The sequence below is a fragment of the Neomonachus schauinslandi genome, chromosome 8 (assembly GCF_002201575.2).
Source record: "Neomonachus schauinslandi chromosome 8, ASM220157v2, whole genome shotgun sequence".
In the NCBI taxonomy this organism is placed as follows: domain Eukaryota; kingdom Metazoa; phylum Chordata; class Mammalia; order Carnivora; family Phocidae; genus Neomonachus; species Neomonachus schauinslandi.
The window spans coordinates 10974778-10983171 of record NC_058410.1 but is presented as its reverse complement, the minus strand read 5'-3'; positions in this window follow the sequence as shown (position 1 = coordinate 10983171).

Genomic DNA, 8394 nt, shown 5'->3' with positions numbered 1-8394 from the left:
GGGTGGCTCAGTTGGTTAAGCGACTGCCTTTGGCTCAGGTCATGATCCTGGAGTCCCGGGATCGAGTCCCGCATCGGGCTCCTTGCTCGGCGAGGAGTCGCTTCTCCCTCTGACCCTCCCCCTCTCATGCTCGCTCTCTCTCTCATTCTCTCTCTCAAATAAATAAGTAAAATCTTTAAAAAATAAAAAATAAAAAGGAGAAAGAGAGGCACAGAACTGTCATTGGCCCCTAACAATTCTGAAATCTGGTTGGGCACATGTTTCAAGCTTCCTCTTCTGAGAACAGGGGATGTTGCTTTATTGGGAACCTGATGTGCTCCCTAGAAGTGGACCCCTCAACTATTCTTCCCAGCCTTTGGCTCTGCCCCAGACTTACGGCTTTACTTTCTCAGACACCTTTCCTTTATCACAAAAAATGGCCCATGTTTGCAGCTAAGAAGCATTCTTAGTCATCTTCCTGCCCTTAGAAAGTTGGGAGCCCAGAGGCCTTGTTTCCATTTGGAACTGTCCCTTTCAGTCCAAACTGACCCGGCTCTCTTAAATTCAATACTCTCAATACCTCTGTGGGTTTCCTGTGAATTTTACACTGTTTCCCTCCATGTCCCAAAGAGACACATCCATCATTCCTCTCAAGACATGCCTGTCTATACGTTAGACATGTCAACTTGCAGTGGGATGATGCCCTTAGGATGCTTAGAAAACAGTGTGTCTGGCTGGTTATTTAGGCATCACCTCAAATTTTTCAGAAGTCATAGCAAAGGTCCTGTGGCCACACCCCTGATTCAATGTTTACCTTGAGTCTGTTTCTTATTTTGAGAATCTTTCGCTGGCTGGAGACACTAGAAATGGAAAATCATTTTACTTTCTAAACAAAAATGTCCTGGTTTTTCTATATTTCCTGTAAATTCTAACGATAAACTAAGTATTTCATTATTCTGTTCATTTCTCTCTTCCCAAGTTAAAAAAAAAAGCCAGCGGACACATTTAACATTTTGCCTTGGCCAAGGGCACAAGGTCACCAAGCACATTTTCTACACTCCTCGTCCTCGTGGCATCAGCTTGCCCGTTACACAATGTGGGTCACTCCCTTCCAGCCTCCAGTAGCGATTCCTTCACTGCCCTTCCAGCTTCCCCTACAAAACTCCATGCTCTCCTTTCAGCCTCCACCGACCCAGTCCCGAAGCCAGGGCACATGTCTTGGGGTTTGCTTCAATTACACCCACTGCCAGATACCAATTTCTGTATCTGTTACTTATTATTGTACAACAAAACGCTCCAAAACTTAGCGGTTTCAAACAACCACAATGGCTTCTATCTCATTCTGTGGATTGGCTGGGGAGTTCCGCTGCTGCTCTTCCCTGGGCTGCAATCAACTGGCAGGGTGGCTTCACCTGGGCTTTTCTCTCCAGAAGGTCCTCCCTCCTGAGTTCATGAACGCACAAGCATGGTAGTCTTGGGACACTGAGAAAGCAAAAGCAGAGGCTCCAGAGCCTCTAGAAGCCAGGCTCAGAGGTCACCCGATGTCACTTCTACCAAGTGACATTTGGTCACTTGAAGTCACAAACCCAGCCCATAGTCAAAGGATGGAAAAACGTACTCTACATCTTGATTGAAGGAATAGCAAAGGACACGCATACAAGGAAGTGTAATTCATTAGGGGCTAGTATTTACAATAACCCACCACATAATATATATTTTTATGTATAGGACTATGTGAACATATCTGCACAACACAATTTTTTTACATCCGAGTTTGGAATCAAGATATTTGCTTTACTAGTTTATTTAGATAAATATAGTTGAGTCATAATACTTTATGATAGTCAGCTAGTGAATGGCCTGTAGTATATTTGGCAAAAGTAATGAATTCTTAGTGATTTGAGATTTTCCTAGAGCTCCTAGCTATAAAACGTTTCCTGTGAAGTAAAATGATATTGCTGAGGAATTTGGGTGGAAATTATAGGGTTTATGGATTAGCAAAGTGAGAATTAATGAGGTTCCTCTGTCTTTACTGCAACCTAAGAACTAGAATTCCTATAAAGAAATCAGTTCTAAGAGTGAAGGCCTTTTCCAAATCATTCTGACAAAGATGGCATCATATGGAAAGCAAAAATCTGTAAAAGCCTAAATTTTGCCATTATAGAGATCATTTTTATTGCAATGTATAATTTTTATTAATTAAATTTCCACATGGATAACTTAGCAATAAAATTATGTATAATCTAAGTGTATGTCTATAATCTTACTGTGTAATATATTTTTCACAAAGGTTTAGGACAATATAAGCTATAGTTTCCCATCTTTATTCCTCAGAGTCACTTTTACTGTTTAAATTAAGAAACATATATATTAAAGTATAAAGTCTTATTTCTTAGATATTTGTGAGTGAAATAAAGTGTTATTTTTACTATCTCCAGAAACGCATAAAATGAGTGATTATAAAAATACATCATAATAGTACTCATCATCTTTCAGACATTAAGGGAGCTAATAACAAAGTTGTGCTAAGGAATATTGAATAAAATTGTTTTAGCCGGGAAACACTTAAACTTTACATATAGAAGGAAGATCCTATCAAATTAGATGAGATAGGATCTCATGACTTAATTTATAGTACTATTATGCCATCCTAATTGTTCAATAGTCTTTATCAGGCTAAAAGTTTTGACCCCATGGATGATAACCTGAGACACATTGATAAAGCCAGCTTCAGAAGAAATTAAAAATCTGTGTGCAGAACACTTAAATGTATTAAAAATTTCAGCAATTCATCTTGTAAAATCGTTCTCCAGCACCATTTCAAGTCTGAAAGCCATTCTACCAAAAAGTTTAAAATGCAAAATGGTCATATGAGGTACCTAGAGTAGGCATATTCGTGACAAAAGAGAATGGGGTTCCCAGGGGGTGGGGAGAATGGGGAGTTAGTAGGGGTGGACGGTGGTAACCATAGCACAACTATGCGAATGTACTTCCCGCCACTGAGCTATACTCCTGAAAATGGTTAAAATGGTCAACTGTATTTATATAAATACTTCACCACAATTTTTAAAATGTCAAATGAAATTAAATCCTACAAACTAAGTGCAAACACTTCAGAATGTTTGTACGTACAAAAGAAACCAACGAATACTATAGAGCAGAATCAACATCAACAATGACACTAAGGTAGCACAGTCAAAAACTAGGAGAGGGCGCCTGGGTGGCTCAGTTGGTTAAGCGACTGCCTTCGGCTCAGGTCATGATCCTGGAGTCCCGGGATCGAGTCCTGCATCGGGCTCCCTGCTCGGCGGGGAGTCTGCTTCTCCCTCTCCCACTCCCCGTTTGTGTTCCCTCTCTCGCTGTGTCTTTCTCTGTCAAATAAATAAATAAAATCTTCAAAAAAAAAAACTAGGAGAAAAAAAGTGCTTTCTCACAGAGGCAGCTCATACCCACCAACTCAGATGAAACCCTGTTTAACAGGATGAGTCACCTCCAGGAGAAGCCAGGGCTGAGACACCAGCGAGAGTGGGCACATTCAGTCGGAAAAACAGCTCACAGCTTGGGTGGCTGAATGATGATGTCTTACCTTTATCAGTGCTTACACTTTTTTTTTTTCATATCAGGACTAGCTTAAGTATCTCCCTGCCTTGGTGTCTTTACAGATCCCAGGGCAAAATTAGTGACCTCCACGCAACATCTCAAATACTTGCAGTTCCAGTCTCCTTTCCTATCATGGTTTCACATGCCCCAGTCTTCACCTGGCTGATCCCCAGCTGGCTTTCTAGGCCAGACTCACTGAGACTCCCTCTTCCGGCTACTGTCTCCCTGACTACTGTCCTTGGAGTGTTCCTTATCGCTCCAGTTTCCCTACCAGTGTTTACCCGATTACCTGCGAGTCTTCCCAACAAACCTGGAAGCTCTCGGAAGACTACGACTGTGTCTTGCTCATTCCTGTATTCCCAGACCCTAATACAGTATTTGGCCCACAGTAGAGAGATAATACATGTTTGTTGAATGAATGAAGAATTAAATAAATGGTACACTCTTTCCAAACTTATGAGAAGGGCCACATTTCAAGAGCCAGCTCAGCCCCAGGGACACTGATCCGGGGACCTGGGCATCTGTTGGGAGTGAAGCCAGGATAAGCCGCTGCAGAGATCAGGCAAAACCAGCCCGAGAGCAGCAAGGGGTGGGATGCAACTTTGTTCAGTACTTTATAAGAAGGTATTACGGGGTGCCTGGGTGGCTCCATCGATTGAGCCTCTGATTCTTGATTTCAGCTCAGGTCACGGCCTTCGGGTCCCGGGATCAGGCCCTGTGTAGGGCTCCATGCTCAGCAGGGAGTCTGCCTGGGATTCTCTCTCTCCTTCTCCCTCCTCCCCTCCTCCCTGCTCATGTTCCCTAAATAAATAAATAATACTACACTTTCTAACTGGTGCATTCCAGAAAGCAATTTCTCTTCCAGCAGGTTATTGTAACTACCGCATTCAGAATACAATTCTTGAAAGATCTGTGGAGAACTGTAGAGCTGGGAGGGGTAGTCGCTGACCCATTTGCTCCTGAAAAAAATGTTTTTCACCAGGCTCACTGTATGTATATGTACGCAAACGTATCAACCAGATCAGAAAAAAACAAACTTTTTTTTAAATCTGTTTAAATATTTTATAGTAAATATAAGAAAAAACACAAAACATTTTAAGTACAAATTAAGTTGTACTTATTTGTAAGCCTCAGTTGATTGCCTGCCCACACCTCCCATTCCCTCATCCCTGCTTGAGTAGGACTACTCGTGATGGAAGAGAAGTGTCTGGTGACCACTGCAGCCGGGAAATGAAGCCCATCACAGATGTAGCAGGTGTCAGAGAAAAGGGGGTCATGCCCCAACCATTCCTTCTACCTGTAAACCATTCTTTACTCTTGACCAAAGACCAAGGGGCACTAACTCTATTGCACACAGGAGGATATATATTCCCAAGCGATCCTTCATTATTATAAATACTAGAATAAAGAAAGTAAGATACTAGATCTGCCCATTTTGGTGGTTCCTAAACTGGTAGAAATTTGTCCTCCTGAACTCTAAGATTCTGAAAATCCCAGGAAGGGTAGAACTACACCAAAGAGAAGCAGAAGGAAAAAAAAATTCCTATGAGCAAAGGCCAGCTCAAACCCTAGAGAGCTTCTCCCCCCTCCTAAGCACATGTTATAGAAAATAAACAATATTTTCATTTAACAACAGATGGTTCAACACTCATTGCTATGCCAGGACCTAGCAGTGAATAAATGGCTTCTCCTTCTTGGAATAAGCATCTTCTCTTCCCAGTTGGACTCTAAGCCTGGGAGGAAAGGGTTTACAAAATTCTGTGTCTTCGTGTTGCCGGCACCCGGCTTAATAGCCTTCAGAAATAAGGGCTAACACGGTATTAGGGGTGGTGAAGGATAACCCCGGGGGGGGGGCAGGATAAAAGGGGCAAGTAAGATACTACCAAGCAACTAGCTTATTTCATTTGTGTTTATTCAACAGAAAGGTTTAGTACCTACTACAAAATTAAGATATTGGTGAAAGCTAGCATTCACTCACTTTATATATTTACCATTCATTATCTCTCACGGTTCTAAGAGTTGACTGAGCTCAGCTGGGCATTTCTTGCTTGGGGTCTTCTATGCCATTACAGGTAGATAGGAGCTGGGGCTGGAGTCATCAGAAGGCTCAACATAACTGGACATCCAAGATGGCTAACTCACTTGGTGGGCAGTTGATGTTATTTGTTGGCTGGGAGCTCATGTTATTTTTTGGCTGGGAGTAATTACATACCATCAAGCTGTTCACAGCAGGTAACCTGGCCTACACATGCTTCTCGAAGAATGCAGCTGGGTCCTGAGAGGGAGTGTCCCAAGAGGGAACATTCCACAAGACCCAGGTATAGAAGCAGCAAGATTCTTTATCACCTACCCTTGAAAGTCATAGTCACTTCAGCTGCAGCTTAGATTCAAGACAGGGACTACACAAGAGTGTGAATAAAGGAGGCATGGCTCCTGGGTGGGGGGCATCTTTGGAGAAGTAAAAAAAAAAAAAATTATATATATATATATATATGTGTGTGTGTGTGTATATACATATATATATATATATATACTCTCCAGACATTACACAATGTGTTTTTTACACACATTATTTCATTCACAAAAGACCTAGTAGGTGGGTATAAGCATCCCTAATCTTACAGATGAGGAATCTGAAGCTCAGAGAAGCTGTCTAATGTTACCTAGCAATAATTCTCCTCTATGAATGAATTCAGAGTGTGGTCAATGTGTGATCCGCCACTATTAACCTGAAACACCGTTATTCAGCTCTTTCTAGAGTGCAAGGCTTTGTTCTCAAGAGTACTGTTCGAAATACGAATGAGAAAGGAGTGAAATCTGGGGTGCCTGGCTGGCTCAATCAGAAAAGCGAGCAACTCTTAATCTCAGGGTTGTGAGTTCAAGCCCCACATGGGGGAGAGGGGTTTAGAGATTACTTAAATAAATGAAACCTTAAAAAAGCTTTTTATAATCTAGTGGAGCCAGAAAATGTTGAGGAAATCTCAATTTTGACAGATCCTGCTCTATCCAAACTACTAAAGTTAAATTTGGGGAATATCTGAGGGAAATTGCCCTGAAAAACCTCCTTGCTCCTTGTTGTGTTCTTCAGAGAGACTGAAAGCAAAGGGAGAGAGTAAGGAAAACAGGGTAATGGGCAAGGACTAGAAGGCAGGAGCCAGCAGAAGAATCACCATTGCTTGCTGAATTCGCTCACAACAAGGAAGGAAGCTTGTTTGTTGTGTAAACATTTAAATGCTATTGATTCCTCTCCAAGAGGCCATGCAGACAGGGTGTATACTTGTGTTTTTGTATTAAAGAGTGGGTTTAAAAGGCTTCCCCCCCCCTTCCCCACTGTAGTAGGTATATAGCCAGATAACCCTCACCCGTTTTTATCACATTGTTGATCACTTTCTCTACCTACAAGACAATAATTTTCCACTCTGTAACCCAATCAATATGCTATCTACCACTGTTAACTCCGCACCCTACCCTCCCCCTCACACACAGATATCAGATTTTTTTAAATACATTACAACTTTTTTAAAAGTTTCAGACAAGTCAAGTCTGTGGTATCTTTTGATTCAAAGCTATGACTTTAGTTTTTGACCAAAAAGAGAGAGAGAGAGAGAGAGAGGGAAGCGTATATGTTCTTGCTCTCAACTGTTAAAAGCCTGAGAGTTAAGTTTTAAGAACTTGAGTCACAGTACACCTTATTTGTCCCCTTGTGTCTCGCTGCTGCAGCCCTAGGTGTTTTGTATAATGCATGAGTGAACCCCGCTTAGAAATAGAAATACATTTTCAATAAGTATTTATTATGTAGTTCTGAGCATACAGCTTTAAATTTGCCCGCTGTAGCTTGAAGCATTACACAAACTGTTGGTCGGCTGACTGCCTCTCTGGCAGCAGCACACACAGAAAATAGATTGCTAAGGGTTTTTTTTCTCCTCCTCCCCCACTCCTTCTCTCTCTTTCTTTTTTTAAACCAGTCGTGAACATTTTTTAATCTTGTGGCATTTTTAATCAACACGTATTTCCTTCCAGGACCTATGATCCTCTATTGATTCCCATTAAAATGCTTTTCCTTTCTTTGCCCCCTCTGCTGATCGAATTTCAGATCAGCCACAGGATATGCAACTAACCTTCCGGCACTACTGAACCCAACCGAGCGAGGGTGATCAAAAGGCTTGATGCATTCATTAAACGTTCCCATCGCCCGGGCAGGAGCTCTAATGGAAGCTATCTCTTTGCATTGCAATTTTTTTTCCTTTTTGTCTTTTCCCCCCACCTCCAAAAAATGTTTTTCGCCTTTGATCGCAAGGGGGAGGTGGGGGAAGAACAGGAGAACAAAAGAGACCTATCTTTTTCCCCAGGGCTGACGTCAGTTTGATTTTACCGACAACTATTCGAGCGTGTGTAGCAGTTGGAAGCGGCCCCTAGCCCGCCCCCGCCCCCCACACCTTCCACTTTGGGGAGAAAACAAGACTTTTAGCGGCTCCGGAGACGCGCCCTGAAAATGGCCCGCTCGGACTCTGGCGCTCGATGCCCTCCCGCCCGCTCGGCAAAGGGCAGTCCGGGCTTATTTGTGTGGCACGATCTTTACTGGGGCGGAAAACACGCGGCGGGGGAGGAGCGGGAACAGGCGCTGGCCGGGCGGGGAGAGTCCGGAATGTTCCTCCCTGCCGCGGGGAGAGGACGCGGGCGGGGAAAGTAGTCCCCGCAGGGCCGCGAGGGGTCCGGGCCCCGGGCGGCTCCGGGCGGCTGCGGGCGGGGCGGCGGCGCGAGGGTTCCGGGAGCGCGGAGCCGGGGCGCAGGGACCCTTCGCCCTCGCGGGCGCGC